General features: G+C 34.0%; 1 protein-coding gene and 1 long non-coding RNA gene across 5 annotated transcripts in view; one reads left to right on the top strand and one right to left on the bottom strand.

Annotated features, from left to right (window-relative positions):
* The first annotated feature begins 33 nt into the window (after nt 1-33).
* Oatp74D (Organic anion transporting polypeptide 74D) overlaps nt 34-21,199 on the top strand; it is a 96,742-nt gene continuing 75,576 nt past the window's right edge. Inside the window, exons 1-3 of one of the 2 annotated variants that reach the window (XM_035875963.2) lie at nt 34-635; nt 1,231-1,577; nt 5,102-5,141. The gene's annotated coding sequence lies outside the window, so the exon portion shown is untranslated. Of the gene's footprint in view, nt 1,035-1,230; nt 1,578-5,101; nt 5,142-21,199 lie in introns of both variants that reach the window. The other variant, XM_085656658.1, reaches the window with a different exon arrangement.
* On the bottom strand, nt 7,708-16,084 carry LOC118445897 (uncharacterized). Of its 3 annotated transcripts, none has more exons than XR_014982098.1 (3): nt 15,750-16,084; nt 10,090-10,421; nt 7,708-9,780 (listed from the first exon to the last, which is right to left on the bottom strand). It is a non-coding gene; the product is annotated as an uncharacterized LOC118445897 (long non-coding RNA). The 3 variants fall into 3 exon arrangements; XR_014982099.1 differs by having other exon boundaries at nt 15,868-16,084; XR_004839431.2 differs by lacking the exon at nt 15,750-16,084 and adding an exon at nt 15,218-15,456.

The following is a 21,199-nucleotide window of genomic DNA, read 5'->3' as shown; positions in this document are numbered from 1 at the left end:
ATCAGGGCAGGCTGACAGCAAGTCGACGTTCGATTTCAGTCGAAAGCGAAAAGCCGTCAAGTCCGTGCACGGTCGCCGGACTCCCGGCTTGTTCGCGAACGTGCGCATGCTTAACGTCTCCGTGTCGCGTCGTCGTCCTCCGCGCGTCCAAATGTCATACGAGTGCTGCGGCGACGGCAAGGTCGCCGGCGACAGTATCGTCGCCGCCCTCTCGGAGCTCTTTGCTTTCTCGCCGCTCACTCTTTGCCGCGAGATCGTCCTGGCCCTGAGCTCAAGCGGCATTCTTCCTTCCTCCTCTTTTTCCTCCTCCTTCTCCTCTTCCTCCTCCTCCTCCTCTTCTTCCTCCTCCTTCTTCTCCTTCTTCTTTTCGTCATCCTCCTCCTCCTCCTCCTCCTCCCTCTTTTTTTCACCTTCGTCAGATTCTTCTAAATCTAACTCTACATCTAACTCGACCTTCTATATTCCCTCTTATTTCTTATCCAACATCGACAATCTCTTCGTTATCGTCACGTCCTTGCTTCTTGGCTTCGTCCTTGTCATCGTCCTCGTTCGTTCTCTTTGTCGTCGTCATCGTCCTCGTTGTCGTCGCGCTGTCTAGAGATCATAGAGTCCAAGTAAATACACAGCACCACGGGGTACGACTGATGGGCTATCATCGCCGCCATTTTTTTATCCCTTCTTTTTCTTTTTCTCCTCTTTCTTGTTTTCTACTACCATCATCGTCATCGTCATCGTCATTGTCATCGTCATCGTCATCGTCATCGTCATTGTCATCATCATCATCATCATCATCATCATCATCATCATCATCATCATCATCATCATCATCATCATCATCATCATGATCACCACCACCATCTCCCTCTTACTTTTCACTTATAATCACTCTTTCGTCAAAATATGGCGACCATTATTTCTAGTCCTCAACGATGCAGCGCCTCTAGCTTGAAACGTTCGTTAGATGGCGCCGCCAACTAACTCTCCTTACCTCATTGGCTAATCATTTACATACAACTTACCGCGCGATTCGTAACGTAAATCAGTATTTATTTTCAAACTTTGTTCTTTCATTCTTTCCATCCTTCCTTATGATTTATTTAAGTTTGATTATATTTCTTCTTTTACATTGTTAAGTTTAGAATTAATTAAGAATAATAATAAACGATTAGCTTAGATAAAAGGAATATAAACAAAACAACAAAAATAATATTGATTATATTTTATATGTAGATCGATTTCATCGTGCGCGCGCGTTTACATTCCCGCTGACGTCATCGTCGTACTATTTGCTTATTGGTTAATTTCCTTCGTAAACGTATTCATTCAAATATGTCCGCGTTTCGGTAATACGGAGGAAAGAATCGACGAGATCTTATCAGATCAAATAATGCGAGAATCATCGTATTAAAATCACGTATAAAGTATCGAGAAGGGAAGTAAACAAGAGAGAAAGAGAGGCAAGTTCCTTCCGCTTAGATCACGATGATCTTAATTAATACTAAGAATCGAGAATATTGGCCTATGCACTATGTTACTTCGTCCGAACGTCTGCTGCCTTTAATTCCTCCGGCAAATTTGTAAGTTATTGAATATTATTTAATCTAATTTAATCAATTAATTAATTAATTAATTAATTATTCAATCGATCAATCGATAAATCAATTAACTAATCAATCAATCGATCGATCGATCGATCGATCGATCAATCAATCAATCAATCAATCAATTACTTATAATTCTCATCGATTCTCAGAGAAAAGAAAAGGAAAATAAACAAAAAAAGAAAGATAGAAAAAAAATTATCTCTTTTTTGATTAACAAATTTCTATTAAAATAAAACAATTGAAATTATAGTTTTATTTTAAAAAAGAAAAAGAGAAACGAAAATGTACTAAACTGGCCGTTTCTAATACACGTGTAAACGTATTAGAGTTCGGTAATAGAGAGCTCTTTAGAAATGAACGAACGCGACAGGTGTTCGGTACATGCTGAAGAGCATGTTTGTCTGCCGTCTGGATAAATACGATGTGATGCATACTTTTGCGTTTAAGTACACACATGCATGCACACAAGCATATATATAATATATACACACACACACATACATACATACACACGCGCGCGCACACACATATTATTAAGCACGTATCGACTCCCACGCGAATGAAGAAAAAATTAATGCAGAGAAAAGATAAAAAGGAAAGCTCTTCCTATTCATTTTTATGTAGGTCAAATCAAAAATAAAGCACCGTTATTATTGCTATCAAACTTGATTTATATCATTTTATATATATATATAATATACGTATAATTTATGAAAATAACTTATGAAAATAATTTATTGATCTTGAAAGAATCATTAAAGATTTTATTTATATTATTTATATATGGGCCAAAGGATCTTAAGTGCTTTCAAATATCAGTTATTCTTTTTCAAGACATTTTTTAGATCTGTAATTTTATAATGTGAAAAAAAAAGAATGTCAGCGCGTGACGTCTCGTAAAAGAATAATTGATTTTTAAAATCACCTCTTAATTTTTTTTTGTCCACTCTATATATATATATATATGAAAAAAAAAGATCTGTAAAGTGAATATATACGAATACGAATTTATAAATATAATAGTATACATATAACTTGACCTATTTATCTAAGAAAGCTGTTATTCATTGGTAGCTTGTCATTCAATATTTTTTAACATTTATTTTTTTAATATTTTAAATAAATGATTAGTAGATATTTATAACAATATATGAGTACGTAATATATGCGATTAGTATTATATTAATCAATACAAGAATCGTCGGTACTTGCATTAAAACATTTACAAATGTAATAATTTATCAATATTTCAAATAGATGATTAACATTTATAATAAACCTAAACGCAACCCTGATACATAATTATTTATACCGACCATTATTGATATTTTATCATGAATACTGATCAAAATATTCATACATATATATATATTGATTATTTATTTCACAAAATACATATCATTAATTAATAAATATATGAATCGAATAGATAGGAATTATTTGGAAAAAAAAGAAGCTAAAAAAATGCGAAAGAAAAGTATTTTTATGGATCTTGAAAATAATATCTCTTTATCTTTTACATTTTTTTAATAATTAACGAACTACATATTTTATATATAAACGCTAAAACATTAAGTATGAAAGTATGAAATGAATATTAAGTATGAAAGGTATGAAGGGCAATTATGGCGTTCATTGTAAAAGACTTCGATCTTTTGGGTTTCTTGGTTTCGCCGTCTATTTTCGTATCGTACGAACTCGCGTAAAGAAACGGAAGTCATAGGGAGCCTTCCACGTGTTCCTTCGATCTCTCTCTCTCTCTCTTTTTTCTCTCTTTCTCTCTCTCTCTCTTTATCCCTCTCACGGATACGTCTTCGTCGCCGATACACATTCGGTACGTTTATTTCTGCTTCTTTCGCAGTCTATACACGTATTTTCAGGGCTCGGCTCAACTTGACTTCGAGTTCCGTGAGGAGGAGAGCTCACCGTTCTGTGAGTCCTCCTCCTCCTCCTCCTCCTCCTCCTTCTGCTCCTCCTCCTCCTCCCCCTCCTTCTAACAGACTCTCCTTCGTGGGAACTCATTAATACGAGGACATAATCGTGCAAACATACCGCGATCGATTCGCCGATCGTATACTGATTTCTAAGAGATACCTCGAAATGGCTACCGATTCCGGAATTTAGATTCGTTCGATTTGCCAAAGCTTCGAGAACAACTGACTCGATTATCTCGATGTATCTTATTACATACATACATTATGTATGCACATACACAATCTTGTTTGTATTCTATTTATATACATTTTATCTATCTATATGGTATGTAGGACCAATCCATATATATATATATATTTTTTTTTTTTTTTTTTTTTCATTATTTTGTAAAAGTAAGTAAGAAAATGAATTGTCAATCGATTTATAAAATTTGAGAATTAATTAACAATTCATCTCTCTATTCCAATTGAATATTTCCTTTATTTAAATACTTTGAAATGCTTTGATTTTTTCGTATCTATTTGCAAAAAAATTAGTTATACTAACAAATTCAATTTGTTGAAAGGTTTATTTTGTCCACCACTGTATACATATATATACATATATATGTATATATATGTATGTATATTTATTTGTCCACCACTGTATACATATATATGTATATATATGTATGCATATATTGTAAGTATATATATATTATACATATATACACACACACACACACACACATATTTATATATATATATATATATATGTATATATATATATATATATATATATGTATATATACAAATTTCTCCGTGTAAAATAAGCGAATTGATTGGTACTCGAGTTACCTCTTTGCCTATGCTTCTCAGCTATGAACGTGGACTGCTGATTGAAACGTCGATCGCGGAAGTTGTATTGCACGTCCGTTCTGCCTCCCGCTCGTGTTGCGCGCCATCGAAATAATAAAATGTCGGCGAACGACTTCTGCACCCGCTGGAACTTTACGGTCAGCCTTATCGTGTTTACGGCACTACTCCTCGTAAATGCACAACTCTTTCGACCCTCCTACAGTTTTATTTTTCGAATAGAACCAAGACATACAGCCGAAGAACCATGAACATTTTCTCTCCCCCGCAAAGATAATTTATTTTAATCTAATTAAATATAATAAGAAATTTTTCTTATATATAAACGACAATATAAGAATAATTAAGGTGTTATCATTAATTATAATTAAATAATAATGTATATTAAAATTAATGTAATATTAATAAATAAAATTTTTAATATCCACGATATATAATATATATTATATATAATTATTTTTATTTTTAATATTATTTATATTGAATAAAAAATAAAAAGAAATATATATATATATATATATATATATACAAATTAATATTACATAATTATGATAATTATAATATACATTGTATATGATAATACGTATACATATATTATATTAACATATATAACATTAATATATTTAAATTATTATTATTATTATTATTATTATTATTATTATTATTATTAAAAAGAATAAAATCATAAAAATCTATGTTTGTTTTCAGATGGTGTATTCTTTCCTCGTCAAGGACGAGCGATGTGGTGGTGAGTCTTTGTTTATTTTTTATAAAATTCGAATTTTCATCTGAAATTACCAGGAAAAAGGAAAAAAAAAAGAACAATAAGATTGACTTCTTGTGTTCGTAATCGAAACGAACGAGAAGAAAGAAAGATAAAGGCGGTACGAGAGTTGCTATCGTTAACTCTCTCTTTCTCTCTCTCTCTCTCTCTCCCTCTCTCTCTTTCTCTTTCTATTCGTTCAGATATTCGACATAGAGACACGACTTATCATGTAATAATAAAATCCTGCACGTTTCCTCGCATTAGAAGAGATAAGAAAACGAGTACGAGGTTTTCCGTGCTTCTTCTCGCTTTCACGTAATCCTTGTTATGCTTATCGGTATCGTCACGATAACGCAGCATCATGCCAAGCGTATATGTTATTTGGACTGACAGATCGTATAGCTTGTATTCGTCATCTAAATGAGATTAGATTATACATATATATACATATATACATATATATATTTATTTATATATATGTATATGTATATATACAGAGTGGACCGAAAGTTTCTCATCTAAATTCTATTTTAAAAATCAATTACCCTTTTTCGAGACTTTTTAGTGTTTTATATATATATATATATATATATATATATATAATTTTAGTCTTTTATATATATAATATATATAAGAAATAATATATATATATAATGTATATAATATACACATATATACGCATACACATTTTTCAGATTATAAAACTAAAAATCTAACTCGTAAAATTGGAGGTCTAATTGCAAGCTTTAAAACATCACGAAAAGAAGTAATTGATATTTAAAGTCAAGACGCAACAACGTTTGGCCTTATCCTAAGTAGTACGTAAAGTAATACGTAAACGTAATTATATCGATAGACGTTTGGTTTTGTTTAATATTATTTTTACGAATCATATGTATATTTTTTCTCTTTCTTTTCTTGTCTTTCTTTTTTTTTCTTTTGTTTTTCATTTTGTCTTTAAGAAAGATGAATGCTTAAAAAACATCATGAAAGTTTTCATCACAATGTAGACGACTCGAAATGTGCCATCTCGAGTTGTAACGAGGTCATCACGCATGCGATGATACATCAACGATGATGTCGTCGAGACGTTCCATTCGTTCACTTCATTTGCCTCCGTTACTTTTAGGAGATATTATAGACTCTATCGAGGATCATTTGTCTTCATCGTCACTGTCATTTCTTTTCATTTCGTTCCATTATTGAGTGAAACGAGAGCCTCCGTCATTCCGTTCTATTTAATGATATCGACGTGTGCAGAACATGCATACGAAGAATCTTATCGTCTTTTACAACGACGATACTTACAAAGGGTACGTTGAACCTATGTGTGCAATTTCTTTGATAAATTATTCGTTTACTCATTTATTTTTCATTCTTTTGCTTCTTTCTTTTTTCCTTCTTTTTTTTTTTTTCTTTTTTTGGATTATAGAAACAATTGTCTATTTTTACATTCTGTCGAGTAAATAAATAATATTCAATAATTACCTTCCAAATATTTAGAAGATCTAACGAATTAAATATAAATACGTTGTAAAACGATCATAAACTTGATATATCGATTTTTTCTTAGATTTAATCGAAAGAATATTTCTGTTCGATATTTAAGAATACAAAATGAACGATGAATCTGAAGAAAAGAAAACGAAAAAAACAGAAAAAAAAAAAAATAAAAAAAGAAGAAAAAAGAAAAAAGAAGAGAGAACAAAAAATCATTCGCGAGTGGAATTGTCTGAAATCACGAATGAAATCGACAGGAGGGCCGATTTCTAAAACGAAAGAGAGAGCAAGGTCGAGGAAAGGCATGCTCTCCTTGTGAGTTTGTCCTAGATCCTGGAAAGAAGCAGGTCACGTTGTATCTTTCTCATTTTATCTATTTCTCTGTCTCTCTTTCTCTCTCTCTCTCTCTCTCTCTCTCTCTCTCTCTCTCTCTTTCTGTTTTTCTATCTCTCTATCTATTTATCTATCTCTCTTTCTCTGTCTCTATCTCTGTCTCTCTTTCTTTTACTGTTTCTCTGTACGTGTACGTTTCGGTCAGTTGGCAGGACGACATTGCTTCGCAAGGACGACTGCACGTCGGTGTTGGCCTAAATTGCTAAGCACGCTAGTCATACTACACGCGCGACACGTTAATTTCCGCAAATAGAAACACTCTCAGAGTGTTCTAACTTGGGTTTCATCCTCCTTCCTATATTTCATTTCAGGATAATCGGTTTCTCGATTCTTACAAAATATTCGGATGTACATATATATATATATATATATTTAAACGACGATTATATCTCTTTGTAAACGGCAATCGTCGATGACGCAGCCATCTTGAATATCTAACAAAAAGAACGTGTGACGTCAACGACCGACGTAGATAGGTACTTTTAGATATTTAAAAAATCAATTTCAATGATATTTCGCTCATCTATAAATTTCCGTCATTTTTCATTGACTCGTATTTTTTTTTCTCTTTCTTTTTTTTTCTTTTTTTCTTTTTTTTTTTGGAGGTAGGAAGGTGAAGTTTTTTTTTTCTTTTTTTTTTTTTTTTATTGAAATAAATCGCACACACATACGTGTTTGTTCGATCGTTATCATATATTCCTCATATAGCGAAGTTAAAAACAACCGTTCGCTTTTGAGCTCGCTCGTCTACAAGTAGCTCTCGCGAGTCTATATATAAAGACTAGAGGGACTTTGGTCTCTCGCTTAGCTCGCTCCAATTTTCTTCCCGGAAGGCGAATTTTCTTTAACGTTTCTATAAGTAACAAATGAGAGAGAGAGAGAGAGAGAGAGAAAGAGAGAGAGAGAGAGGCGGGGGGCCTTAAAAAGAAATTGGATTCTTCATTTATTTCCTTGTTTGAATCTCTAACGTTTCACTTCACATAATGTCGAAAGAATATTTCATATATTAGAAAAGTTATATTTCGATTCGTATCTATTTTATCTTTTTTTTTCTTCTCTCTTTCTCTTTCTCTCTCTCCCTCTCTCTCTCTCATTTCTTTGTTCATTTTTTTCTATTTTTGCTTTCTTTCTCAACTTAGCCCCGTTCGTTGATATTAACTTTTATCTTATGTGCTTCGTTAAGTTGTTTATTACCTGAGTTACTACTTTAGCTCGTGGAAAAAGGGCTGGCCATGAGAATAGTAGAGTTGGAGCGCGCGCATGCACGCGTGGAAATGGGGATGATGCAGTTGGCCTGGATAAAGGTCGGTGGCCGACCTAGCCCCCCAGCAAGTCCGGGACGGCTGGCCGGGGTGGCCAGCCCTGTTTCAACCACCCACTGTTATTGATTTTGTTAACCTTCTATGCTATACCACTCTTTCTCCCCCCTTTTCTCTCTCTCTCTTTTTCTCCCTCACACTTTTATTCCTCCCCCACTATATGATAACGGATTGCCCGCTATTTTCAATGATACCATTTCTCCTTTCCTCGAACCCTTCTCTATCATCCCCTTTTTTCTTGATGCGCCCTTCCTTCCTCTCTCTCTCTCTCTCTCTCTCTCTCTCTCTCTCTCTCTCTCTCTCTCTCTCTCTCTCTCTCTCTCTCTTCCCTTCCCTTCTCTGTTTCTCCCCCTTTCTATTTCATTCTCTTTCTCTTTCTCTTTATCTCGAAAAAAATCGTATTATTAGAAACGTCAGATTGCTATGATTAGAAAATCAAATGTAGATACGTTTTCTATACATTTTTGAGACAAAGGGTGGGCCAAAGTTTTTATGTAATTTAATAAAAAAAATTACTATTACTCGCGATTTTTTAATTATTGTAATTAAGCTTGTAGTTTCACAAGTTAGGTTTTTAGTTTTATTATCTGGAGGAGGGGGGGATTAGAGGACGGGGAAAAAGAAAGAAAGAAAAACAAACAAATTAGGGTAAAAGAATCTCGAAAAGGAGAAATTAATTTTTTTTAATTATCAAGGAGCTTTTGAGCTCACACTGTGGAAACGTGTGATTCAAATACGATTCGTTGGCCCTGAAAACTCGTAAGATGTAATATTTTAAAAGCATTGCAATCTCTATTCTAATATTTTCTCACATAATTGGAGATTTAATTGTTAAATAATGATGATAGAGATTGAACATCTAATATGTGATTTTTTACGTTCGAACAAAAAGATCGTTCATTTAGTTTTTTATTTTCTTCTTTCTTTTTCTCTTTTTTCTTTTGTTTCCTTGATTTCTTTTTTCTCTTTTTTGAAATCTCTCTTTCTCTGTTAGTCTGATCTTATCGTTTTCGTGTACAGAACGAAGAGCAAAACTTCTTCTTTTCTCTTCACTTCCGTGGGTAGAAACATTGAATTCCGTCTCGAGTCGATTACGACGCTCGTGGCTTTTCACTCGGCGCGAACTACAATGGCGATGCAGAAGCAATCCCTGTACTATCTATTTTCTTATTATAATTTACGATCCGCACTAGCATTCTTACGCCCACCTAACGATTCGTTCGGAGAGCGTTCATTAGCGCATACCTACACTTTCCGCTTCGAAAAAGGAATTCGTTTTATTTCACCATGTGTAATACTGTGTTGCTTGATATTTACTCATCCATAGATTTTGTTTCCTTTGAGAATTAAGATCTCAACCAAGTATTAGTTGAGTAATCATAATAATCCAAAAAGATATGATTCGAAAACTATAAAAAAGAAAGACAAAATATAAATAAATTAATTAATTAACTAAAAAATAAATTAATTAATTATTTAATTAATTAATAAAAGAAAGTAAATAGATGTTAATGTTGTTGTAAATGTATGGGCAAATTTACCACGTTAACACGTATACCCGTATACGTAGGCAGATTACACGTATCAATTTCTTTGGATACGTTAGAACGAAAGGCTATCGTCGTAAAGAGGCGATTTACTCGTAGATTACAGAACCCTACTTGACGCGTTTATACTCGTGCTTGCTTGCTTGCTCACTTGCTCGTTCTCTTACTTACTTGCTTGCTTGCTTGCTTGCTTGCTTGCACGAGCCTGCTGCCGATGGAATCGTAATGCCTTGTATCTGTGCCACTGTGCGAATTGAATTCCAATTACACGCTTGATTTACTTGTTATTCGGCCGAGAACTCGAATCGCATCCACGCCGTTTGGCGCCACTCCATCCTCTTTGGCGACGATACAGTCCCCTCCTTTTCTTCGTCGTCGTCCTCCTCTTCCTCCTCCTCCTCCTCCTCCTCCTCTGTCACTTCTTCTCTTTCTCCTTTTCCTTTTTCTTCTTCTTCTTCTTTTTCTTCTTCTTCTTCTTCTCCGTTTCTCGATTTACGTTCGATCTGATAGAACATAAATATCGATCAATTTTGCAAATTAAGAATGCAAAATTTTCATCTTTACTATACAATATCTCGTATTTCTTTTTAGATAAAAAAAATAAAAAAAAAAAAAAAAAAAAAAAAAAAATAGAAAAAAAAGAAAAAAAAGAAGAAAAAAAGAAAAATAAAACAATTAAATTTCTTTTCTCCTATTAAACTCTTTGGCGTTATCCGTTTCCCAAGTGCATTCAGGGACACACGAGGATGAAAAAGAACGGCAAGGAAGAAGAAAAGGTCATTGCCGGAGAACGGAGACATTTCGATCGGTCGAGTGGTTCGATAATCGAGCGGTCATGGCCGGCAGGCCGGCCGGCCGCCAGCAGGACTTCCAGAGGACTCGTACTGTTATTCCGGCTCTTTCTTTTCTTTTTTTTTCTTTCTTTCTTTTTTCTTTTCTTGCTTCTCATGCTCTTTCACGCAACACATACACATACACACAGACACACACACACACACACACACACACACACACACACAAAAAAGAAAAAAAAAGCATTATAGACCAGAGGATCCCAAAGTGCGGATCGCGTTAAATATTCAAAATATGAGAATAGTTTTACATGTTCATTATATAGAAATGTTTTAATTATCATAAAACGTCGTATAAACAATCGATAAAAATTGATCGTATTTAAAAGATCATGTGAGAATGATTATTTTTGTTTGATCTTTCTCCATTCGCAAATTTATATCGAGACAAATTTTAAATTGCTTATCAATCAACTTTCGACATCAATTACACTTTCCGAGTGGGTCGCGATAAATTACCGTTTTCGAAAGTGGGTCTCGGCCCATAAACCCATAAAAGTTTGGTAAACCCTGCTGTAGACAATATGTATTCCGCATTAACGTTATAAAGATCCAAAAACATTTCGATGTTCTAGATTTGTTGGTTTCCTATGAAATATTCTTATCATCATTATTACAAGAGTGTGTATGTGTAAATGAGAGTTAATGAAAAAGAAAAAAAAAAAAGAAAAAAGAAAGGAAAAAAACAAGTAGAACATACATTTATTAACATTCTTATTTCTTTTGATCGGTATATTATTATTTAATTGATGATAAATATTTCGTACGAATAAATGATCACTATGTATGAATATTTTTATTGAGTAATGAAATAATTAAATGTCAGGATTGCGTCTCTTTATTAGTGGTACTTTATGTTATATTATAAATATTGCATCGCATTAATTTAAAATACTGTTTCAATGAATAAAAGTCATTGTCAGTAATATTGTTTCATCAACGTCATCGTGATTTATAATATAAGAAAAGACACGGAGAATAGGCAAACGAATGGGATATTTTTCCCATCCCAGAGTAAAGTTCTTTCTATAGAAAGGGACACGAGTTAACCCGAGCCGATCTAAACGAGCGGGAAACTGGGCCACGTGACGTAAATGCGCGATAATAGAGGAAACAGGACTACGACCCACTTCGAACGATTCCAGTTAAACTAACTGAAGATTTACCTCGAAAACTACCCCTCGTTCAATCCCCTCCTCACCATTCAGTCGACTCACCTGCGTAATAATTTCCCGTCTATTCTAAGCAGCTTTCTAATTTTTTGTATTTTTAAAATAGTCTATTGCGTTTTGATCATTAATAATATATCATATTCTTAGACCTTTAATCTACTGTAATAACAATATTTTTTTCGTGTCAGCAAAAAAATTCCATACCGTGAAATTTATTTAAATTACTTATACAGGGTTGAATCTTCACCGTCGAGAAAAAAGAGAGAGAGAGAAAAAAAAGAAAAAAAAAAAAAAGAAAAAATTTCTAGGCCAGCTGAAAGTTATTAAGTCACGTTAAAAATCAATTACTTCTTTTCGAGATTCTTCGAGCTAATCTTTTTTTTTTTTCTTTATTTATTTCTTTTTTCCAAATCATAATATTACAAGTCCAGGAATATTTTTGCAATCAAACATTATCTAAAATATTTTCGAAAAAAGAAATAATTGATTTTTAAAATCATTTAGAAACTTTCGATTCGTTCTATCTGAACTAGTATAATTGTATTATACTATTCGACTTATATTGTATAATTTATATTTTCAAAATAAAGGAAAATTTGTATATGAAGTAACAATTAAATTCGTATAGCTATAAAATGAAATAAAATTTATCACATTACAGATATTTAAATCCATAAATTGAAAGTTAAGTGGCATTATATGGGATTAACGTTAAAAATAAATTATGAAATTTATACAAGTAATTTTATAAAACGATCGATCATCGACAAGTCTGACAATTTTATTATCGGTAAAGAATATTAACGATTTCATTGATTTCCGATTGTCGTCATCGTTCACGTTCTACTCGAACTACTTTTTCTTTCTTTTAACATCGAAACGATGAGGAATATTCGATCGAAGATATATCGTAAAATGGAACGCGAGTTGCTTTACAACCGGCTAAGATTTTCACTATTTCAGCATCGAGGAACAGGTAGGTATACATATAGCGTAGAATACATAGTATGTGCAATAAACGAGTAGGTAGCTGTAAATTCCCGATCACTGTGTGTCCATTGTTTCCATCACAATAAGCTATCACTCTCGTCTTTACATGGAGCGTTTCACCTGTGCGCGTTGTGTTCAAGAGACATGGATATTACAGTCGAAGGACTTTGTAGTGTGCGCCCACGATGATCACGATTAAGGAATAGACAATAAGTATCATGCGTGTGACCTTTGACACACTTTTGTGAACGCGATTTTCCTTTTCCGTTTGTTTCGAATTCTCACGTGTTCTCTAATAAACGAGAATTTGATTTTCATCATTAATCGTAATTATAATAATGTTCATTTTTATTAACTGTTTGCTAATCGAAATTTTCTATTCATTCTGATATTTATTCGAGATCGAAAAGAAGATATTTATACATTCACTGTGATATCCGCTCATAGATGTATTCCTTTACCTTCGCAAGCCAGAGACGGATTGGTCCTTATGTTGGCACTATTGTAGAGAACGTTACACAATCTGACGAATAATAAGTAAGAAATCCAACCAGTGGAAGGAGAGATAGACTATACGGAGAGTCGATCGAATAGATTCACCTTCTAGCAACGATATTTCTACCTCGTAAAGTAATGATCATTTAAATTATCTTCGATCGACGTAGAACGATGAGCGAGCTCAAGCCTGTTTGTTCGTTTCTAAGGACAATGTTAGATATTTAGATTTTTATGTTCGATACGATCGGGATTTTCACTTGGACATTTAAATGGATATAAAAGCGATTTCACAACGCGTTGTCACTTAGTATTGAAATACGATGATATTTTATTTTGCTCGTGTTATTTTTTTCATTTTAATCAATCGCCTTTTTTATCGAATTTCAATTTGTTCTTCCCAAAAAATTTTACGACGCATCTCCGTTCGTTACATTGCCAATGTCACCGAACAATAAACGTCTTTCCACTTGGAGATGCCTTCTCCTTTGCGATCATCGTTAACATCGTTACACCGAGAACTGCTTGCACCACACTCGTTTAACCTTATGAGCACAAGTGAGCAGCCACTCATTTTCCACTTAGAACGTCTTGCGTCGTCGTTAGACTACGAACGAACGCGCTGTATGACCCAGATGCAGTCGAACAAGGTCTCGAATTTTTTATATTCATCGAACATGGCACTCTCTATGCGTTCGCTACTTGCTTGCTTAGCTTGTCTACCTCCCTGCCTGCCTGCCTGCCTGCTTGCTTGCCTGCCTTCCTTCCTTACTTCTGCTTTACTTGTCTATTGCTTACCCAGCTACTTTGCTGCTGTTACTGTTACTATTATTGCTGTTGTTGCTGCGGGGAGGCTTTGACATTTAACTCTTTGCTTTCCTCGTACTACCTGTGCCTTAACTACTACTACCACTATTACTACTACTACTACTACTATTACTACTAATACTACTACTACTACTGCTACTACTACTACTACTACTACTAATACTACTACTACTACTGCTACTACTACTACTACTACTACTACTACTACTACTACTACTACTACTACTACTACTACTACTACTACTACTACTACTACTACTACTACTACTACTACTACTACTACTACTACTACTACTACTACTACTACTACTACTACTACTACTACTACTACTACTACTACTACTACTACTACTACTACTACTACTACTACTAGTACTACTACTATTATTACTACTGCTGCTACTACTACTACTACTACTACTACTACTATTATAACTACTACTATTACTATTACTTGTATATGTTGTCAATACTACGATACTCTATGGCGACATTATGGTTTTATCATTTCACTCGTGTTTTAAGCCCAATACCGCAAAAACATTTTGTAATCATCGCATTTGGATCACGTTATTTTTACAAGATCTCGCTGATCAGTCTCATTCAACTTATATATATATCGTTATAGAGAATTCCTCGTTTTGTTTCACTATAATACAAGAGAACAAACTCGACAACGCGCAATGTGTTTATTCGTGATAAGCTCTTCAAATAACATAGATCGACATATGGGCTTGCTATATCTTATACGAACTAATTCGTATCTCGATCAATTTCTTTCGTTAAAATGATTAACAAAAGTCTCCTTATCTTTTGCCACATGCGAAATTTCATTTGCGTTAGACATTCGAATTTGTTTTTCGCAAATTTCAATTTTTATTTTTATTTCTTTTTTTTTTTCCCATGTGAGTTTAATTTTTATACATCAGTAGTAAAGTAATTAACGAGCTTGTTATTACGTACTGTGTCCATTGTCGTCATCGTGATCACGTTGGGTATGAATAGTAATTACTGATTAAACGAAAATGAAGAGGTTGCGGAGTGAGAAATGTGTACTCATCGATGTCACTCATTTTGTGTGCTAGATAAGGATTATATTGTTATTCTACTGTAGACTTTCTCTCTCTCTCTTTCTCTCTCTCTCTCTCTCTCTCTGTCTCTGTCTCTCTCTCTCTCTCTGTCTCTCTGTCTCTATCAAACTTTGCCAGGTTTTGTGTTTACTATTAGAAGCAACGTCAAACGTTAGGAATGTTCGCTATTGCTGGAGATAGTCCAAGGCAAGGTTTTACGATTCTAAAACATAAAGTATATGTTTTTTTTTTTTGTTTCTTTTGGTAGAAAAATAATTGATTAGAGATAGTGAAATAAAATCAGTATCCTTCCATATTTTAATACTTATAAGAGCGTGCAAAATCATAGGATATGGCAAATGTTAGAAACTCTCTTGTGGTAATCTCAAACGTTCGTTTCTCCGAAAAGCTGCGTGAAGTCGCACCAAGAATAATGGAGGTCTCGGATTTAAACCATAAGATACACAAGGGATAGAGAATACACGTTGGGAGTAAAGAAAATTGCTTTGGGAAGGAGTATGGTTTTCCGCGAAAGGAACGAACCAAGTAAGTAAATAAGCATCGTTCGAGTAATGCGGTTGGGCCTCGCGAAGTTAGAGAAGAGAGTAAGGAAGTGGAAGGTGGGCATATGATGAGGTAGGGGTGAGCTGGGGTGGGAGGAGACTTCACAATAGCTCGATTCTGGAATGAGGAAGTCTCCTCGTACGACACACCGCGGTACGGCACACCACGGGACAACACCACCACCGGACGACACCGCGAGAATACTAAAGTGTGGGTTACTAGTTGGATACCTTGCCTATTCCGAGCTCTCCAATATACCTACGACCAAAGAGAAGCTCTCTTCTAGGGATTGTATTTCTGTCCTCCTGGGCGACTTTATATCGATGCCACTCGTGTTCCTCTTTTTACCATACCGCGTTTACCTCTTAGCTCCTTTTTCCATCTTTCTGATTCTTGGAAATTTTCCATTTTTCATCTATTACTTTTCTTCCTATATTTATCCCTTTCATATCCTTTGCACGATTCATTCAAATCGATCCGTACCTACACACATAGATACACACACACACACACATATATATATATATATACACACACATACATACATACATATCCGGATAATAGGACAAGTGAATGTCCTCTTTATCGTGTCCTATCTTTGAATTTCATCTTCTAAATGTTAATAATATCTATTTTCAAACGATATCCTTAAACTTTTCTAAATTTTTATCGATAAAATGTTTATATAGACGTTCAGGACAGATGATTTCACGAGGTATCTCCTATACACTGTCTCGTTTCACCGACGAGTTACGATATTCCCCTATGAATACAAAGTGGCTCCGATCAATTATCATCGTTCCGTTTATTTTCGTGGCACTTACCGGACTAACCGTAAGCACAGGCCTGAAAAGAAGCCGTCCTCGTACGTTCACCTTCGACTGATTTGCATTCTAAAGAAGATTCGAAGGTGATGCCAACCGATTTGCGCCATCGTACGCGTTTCTTTGAAAGAATATATTACGGTCTTGCAAAAAAAAAAAGAAAAAAAAAAAGAAAAAAAAAATAAAAAAGAAAAAAGAGAAAGAAAGAAAGAGAGAAGAAAAAAGAAAAAATGGAGAAATCTTCGGCGCACCATCGATTCTTACCGTTCTTTATCGACCTTTTTACTGATACTTAATACTATTGAACATGCGCTATCTTTCTATTTCAATTTTCTAGCTTTTTTTTTTTTTATTTATTTTATTTATTCCTTTTTTTCGTTTTTTATTTTTTTATTTTTTTATTTTTTTTTTATTTCTTTTTTTTTTTTTTTTTTTCTTTCGATTTCAAAGAAAACGAAATGAAACGTATTTATTATCGTCGTAAAATAAATGAAAGTTCGATGATAGGAAAAAAGAGAGTCAAGGTAAAATGTTTATCTTCGTCATTTTCAGATCATTAATATCATATTATTTTGTATATTTTCAAGCTTAGAAAGCATCGAAATCCAATGGTTAAAACGATATATCCATCTCTTTATTTCGTCGAGAGTGTACGTTGATATGACAGAGAGAGCACAGGTGCAGTAATTACGTGAAGGAACGTTGCCAATTGATGTTATTTTGTATGGGCACACATATATTTGTTGAACATTGTTGAAAACAGTCTTGGCGACTAGTGCTAATGTATATCACTATCTCTCTCTCTCTCTCTCTCCCTCTCTCTCTTTCTCTTTCACTTTCCTCACTTTTACTCTTTAACAGCTCACATTTTTGATATATTTATAGAATTCGTTTTAAATTTCTCTTACGTAAGATTCGAAATTATCTTTCTCTCACGAAGATAGCATCACGTTTTCTTTCTTTCTTTTTCTTCTTTTTCTCTTTCCAATCTTTTCCTTTTATTTTCTATTCTCATCGATATTGACATCGTCTTTCCGTCATCTTGCATATTTTTTTTTTTTGTAAGAAATATTTCAAATGCTTTCCGATTTATACATTTTTTCTTTTTTGATATTTTTTTTTCTTCTTTTTTTTTTTTTTCTTTTTTTTCCGTGCAAACGTTAATTCTCATTTTTGTCATCTCTTTTCATCTTCTTTCAATAGTATCTCTATATAAATAAATACATTTATATATATATATATATATATATATATATATATATATTTATAAATATAGATATATCGAAGTTCAGTTAGACAGGAAGAAAACGTAAAAAGAAGAAAGAAAAGAAGGGGGAAAGAAAAAGGAAAAGAAAGAAAGAAAGAAAGAAAGAAAGATGAACGAGAAAGAAATCGGATCTCAGCCTACGACTACGTGTCACCTTAGCCGAGGTCGAATCGTTAAACAGTTTATATCAATCGTCGTTGATTGACTCGAAACATCGAAGTACTTGAGGCACGAAGCCGGCTGAGTTTTGACCTAGGCGAAGCTCGAGCCGTGCAGGCCAAACAGGTGAATCAGAGTTTTAAGAGATTCGCCCTTGGCCCTCGGCTAGTGGTTCGTTCTCTTCGTTAAATCGATTGTGTTTCAATCTGGCCAGTAAATACAGCCAAACTGACTGCGCGACTGCACGCATTCTGTCGAGTCGTGTTTAATCATACACACATGCAAACGTACAGATACATATATGTGACAAATACATATATATATACCTGTATCTATGTATAATATATGCATGTGTAATATATACGTATATATATGTATATTATATTTATATATATATACGAAAATACAAGCATCTTCATCCCGTATGCTTTCGTCTCTCGATGACCTACATGCCTGTCCAAAATAATCCGACACCAAGCAACGGAGACCTTAACCGCGACCCGAGACTGCCCTGTTACAGTCCAGGGACCTCCAGAAGCTTTCGGGAACGACTCTTGAGAAGCCAAAATGAATGGTAAACAAGTGCAAGTGGTATAAACACAGACTCTCACCAAGTATATATTTACTCACCGGTATAAAACATTGATTACTATCGAGGGAAGACAGTTAGTCCCTGAGGACAAGTTTATCAGAGACAAATCAATCATATTCTCAGTGTTCTTCTTTTAAGAAAGAATAAAATGATATACATATTTTATATATATATATATATATATATATATATATATATATATATATCCCATATTATGTATTCCAATTCGTGATCGACGTTTCATATATGCAAGAATGTTGAAATATTACAAAAAGAATTTTAACCTTCGAACAGTATCTATTATAACCGATAAAAAGATCGAGAACAATAGCTTGTTGTAAGCGTTGTAAATTTACATACGTATATTCCAATACATAGTATTCTATCATTCGAATTGATCTATCCTAATATTGAAAGTCGATGGTCTACATAGATATCCTAGATATCCCGTAGCTTTTCAAGTTAGAATACATGACATCGTGAACTCGGAATAGTTCGATTATCCAAGTAAAGGTAGCGGTGAGCGGGTGTGAGATGGAGGTGCGCGCGATGGGCGACGGGGGTGCGACGGGAGAAAGAGAGAGAGAAAGAGAGAGAGAGAGAGAGCATAGTATAGATCACGTAGAGAGCAAAGTATCAGAGAATCGGTAAAGGTGAAAAGTCGTCTTTGCTTCGAAAAGGGAGTGTGTTAATGGGTGCAGAATGTTTGATCGTTTATCACAGAGCTATTCGAAGAAGGTATTTTAGTTTAGTCGAATTAAATCGTTGTCATCGTCATTGTCATCGTCGTCATTGTCGTTTTAAAGTTGTCGCTTTGTCGTCGTTTGCAACGGCATCGCAAAACGTTCGCTTTCATAAGCGGATGTGCGCGGCGTGGCACGTCGAGACTGCGACGCAGAGACAGGCGCGTTCGGCTGATTCGGTGCTGCGATACACGAGTATCGATTCCTCGAAGTTTGGCAGTGCCGAGCAAAGGAGAAACATCGACGAGGGGTGTGGCCGTGGTGAGGAGTGCGTACAACACATATACATACACACATATATGCACAGAAATGTATATATATATATATATATAGTACATAGACACCATATATGCTGGTTTTACACAGACGCATTGATCACACATAACATTTATACACATATAGATGAATATATACATATATATGTATATATGTATGTATGTATGTATGTATGTATGTACATATATACAACATATACATTCTGGTTTACACAGACACACTGACACATCGATCGGCAGTTTAATCTCAGCGAGGACACGCCGTGCGACGCGCCGGAAGAGGGCATGGCCCAAAGTCCTCTCTCGACTTTACCATCAGGATTCGTTCTCGAGACGATCCCATCCCCTCTCTCTCTTTCTTTCTCTCTCTCTCTCTCTCTCTCTTTCTCTCTTTCTCTCTCTCCTTTTTCTTCTCTTTTCTCGAGAGCGACCTTTTCGACGTCTTCCTTTTTCACAAGAACCCTCCTCGTTCAAACGCATCACGATAGACTCCCAAAGCGTTCGAATTGCTCCGCTTACAAGACGAAGCATTCAACGCTATTAACGCGTTTACATAAATCTGGCCTATGTTCATCGTCATGCTCCATCGTATTGATATCAGAATCAACTCATTGTCATAGCTTTTTCTTTTTTTTTTTTTTTTTTTTTCTTTTTTTCTTTTTTTTTTACAGTAGGATTTACCATCTTCTTGATTTATGACAATGGATATGATATTGGTAATGTCACATGGACTATTAAACTTTTTATTTATCTTTAATATTCCCTCTGGATAATATAGTAAAAATAGAGTATAGTAAAAGTTTCTGTAGAGAGAGACCTCGTTGTTCTATATAATTTTATATCCATTTCGAAATAAATTTTTCTTCGAGATAGATAGATATATATTATATTTTGTTTTGATTGAGAATGAAAAAAATTTTTATTTTTAATCTCAAATATTATCTAGATAAAAATAGAATTCGCATGTACAGAGGGAATTTGTTATTTAATATTTTTCTATGATATTTTATTTTTTATTAACAAAAATAAATTTTCTTCGATAATAGAAACATACATGCTATCAAAAAAAGAAAGAAAGAAAGAAAAAAAGAAAAAAAGAAAAAAAAAAAAATAAAAAAAGAAAAAAAGAAAAAAAAAAGAAAAAAAAGAGAAAAAGAGCAGAACTTACATTTACAGTTATACGAAATCTATCTTAAATATAATAAAGAACGTAATTCATGTGATATAATTTGTTGTGCAATATTTTCTCTATCGTATATTATTTTCATTGACAAAAGAAAAAGAGAAAGAAAAAAAGGAAAAGAAAACAAAAGGTAATATTTTCTTTGAACACACATACATATATATAAACACACACACACACACACATATATATATATATATGTATGTATGTATATATGTATATATTTACTTTCCAAAAAGGTTTGACATTCGTGGCCGTTGGGGAAAAG

This window comes from Vespa mandarinia, chromosome 4 (assembly GCF_050613455.1).
Source record: "Vespa mandarinia isolate Hongniang chromosome 4, ASM5061345v1, whole genome shotgun sequence".
NCBI lineage: Eukaryota > Metazoa > Arthropoda > Insecta > Hymenoptera > Vespidae > Vespa > Vespa mandarinia.
Note: the sequence above shows the minus strand (reverse complement) of the source record. Positions and strands in the feature narration are given on the sequence as shown.